Below are 2,220 nucleotides of genomic sequence, written 5' to 3'. Positions count from 1 at the left end.
TGAAATATTATAAATATTTGAATACAAATTAGATAAAAATTTGTATTAAATTTATATTTATTTTGTATGAAAATAAGTTTATTTTGTAATTAGAAAAATAAAAAAATTCTATTTTACCTTACAGACGGATTTACAGACGGATTTTCTGTCTGTAATCAGAGTGTGAGATGATTTTCCAAAGTTCAAATTACAGACGGAAAATCTTTCGAAAAATCCGTCTGTATTCCGTCTGTAATTACAGACGAAAAATCCGTCGGAAAATTCGTCTGTAATTACAGACGGAAAATCCGTCTGAAAATCTGTCTGTAATTACAGACAGAAAATCCGTCGGAAAGTTCGTCGCCTTCGGGAAATGGATGGAGAATTTACAGAGGGAAAATCCGTCGGTAATTTTCCGACGGAAAAAAATCCGTCGGTAAATAATTTTCGACGGGGCTTTTACAGAGGGACAAAATCCGTCGGTAATTTCATCGGTAACCAAAAATCCGTCTGTAATAAAGACTAAATCTATCTGTAAATCTGTCTGTATTAATCCATTTTCTAGTTGTGTGCATGCGTTTTCTTTAGGTGAATGGATCCACCTGCAGAATGGTCCAGTGACATCTTAGAGAACTCAGATAGACCATAATAGAATATATCTATCATGGTCCACTCTGAAAACATGTCAGAAGGACATCTTTTGGTCATCTGCTTGTATCTTTCCCAAGCTTCATAGAGGGATTCACCATCTTTTTGTTTGAAGGTCTGAACATCCACTCTAAGCTTGCTCAGCTTTTGAGGAGGAAAGAACTTAGCCAAGAAGGCCGTGACTAGCTTATCCCAGGAGTCCAGGCTATCTTTAGGTTGAGAGTCCAACCATGCTCTAGCTCTGTCTCTTACAGCAAAAGGGAAAAGCATGAGCCTGTAGACTTCAGGATCTACTCCATTAGTCTTAACAGTTTCACAGATCTGCAAGAACTCAGTTAAAAACTGGTAGGGATCTTCTGATGGAAGTCCATGAAACTTGCAGTTTTGTTACATCAGAGCAACTAATTGAGGTTTTAGCTCAAAGTTGTTTGCTCCTATGGCAGGAATTGAGATGCTTCTTCCATCAAACTTGGACGTAGGTGCAGTATAATCACCAAGCATCCTTCTTGCATTATTGTTGTTGGGTTCGGCTGCCATCTCCTTTTCTTGTTCGAAAATTTCAGCAAGGTTATCTCTGGATTGTTGTAATTTGGTTTCTCTTAGTTTCCTCTTCAGAGTCCTTTCAGATTCTGGATCAGCTTCAACAAGAATGTCTTTTTCCTTGTTCCTGCTCATATGAAAGAGAAGAGAACAGAAAAGGAAGAGGAATCCTCTATGTCACAGTATAGAGATTCCTTTATGTGAGTAGAAGAAGAAGGGAATAAAGAAAGGAGAATCCAAACACAAGGGTGAGGATAGATGCAGTGATTTGAGATGAAGAGAGGTGAAGAGAGATGTTAGTAAATGAATAAATAAATAGAATAAGATGAGAGAGGGAGAAATTTTCGAAAATAATCTTTGAAAAGGAGTTAATGATTTTCAAAAATTAAGATAAGAAATAAAATTAAAATTAAAATTTAAAACAATTAATTAATTAAGAAAATTTTGAAAAAGAGGGAAGTGATTTCCGAAAATTAGAGAAGGAAAAGTAGTTAGTTGGTTTTGAAAAAGATAAGAAACAAACAAAAAGTTAGTTAGTTAAAAAAAGATTTGAAAATCAATTTTTGAAAAGATAAGAAGATAAGAAGTTGAAAAAGATATTTTAAAATCAAATTTTTTGAAAAAGATAAAATTTTTGAAAAAGATATGATATAAAAGATATGATAAAAAGATATGATTAAAAAGATATGGTTGGAAAAGATTTACTTTTTAAAATTAAAATTGATTACTTGACTAACAAGAAACTAAAAGATATGATCTAGAATTTAAAGATTGAACCTTTCTTAACAAGAAAGTAACAAACTTCAAATTTTTGAATCAATCACATTAATTGTTAGCATTATTTTCGAAAATAAAGATAAAATTAAGAAAAATATTTTTGAAAAATATTTTAAAGGATTTTCGTAAATTAATAAGAAAAATGAAAAAGATTCAATTTTTGAAAAAGTTTTGAAAATATAAGATTTTTAAAATTTGAAAATTTGACTTGACTTACAAGAAACAACTAATTTTAAAAATTTTTGACTAAGTCAACCCAAATTTTTGAAATTTTGA

The 2,220-nt window shown here is 31.4% G+C and overlaps 1 non-coding gene across 1 annotated transcript; it reads left to right on the top strand.

The window, feature by feature from the left end:
- The first annotated feature begins 661 nt into the window (after nucleotides 1-661).
- On the top strand, nucleotides 662-765 carry LOC130971058 (small nucleolar RNA R71). Its single transcript, XR_009082293.1, has one exon. It is a non-coding gene; the product is annotated as a small nucleolar RNA R71 (small nucleolar RNA).
- Nucleotides 766-2,220: the final 1,455 nt, after the last annotated feature.

The sequence above is a fragment of the Arachis stenosperma genome, chromosome 3 (genome assembly GCF_014773155.1).
Source record: "Arachis stenosperma cultivar V10309 chromosome 3, arast.V10309.gnm1.PFL2, whole genome shotgun sequence".
Taxonomy (NCBI): Eukaryota; Viridiplantae; Streptophyta; class Magnoliopsida; order Fabales; family Fabaceae; genus Arachis; species Arachis stenosperma.
The sequence above is the reverse complement of the archived record's forward strand: the minus strand, read 5'-3'. Positions and strand labels throughout refer to the sequence as shown.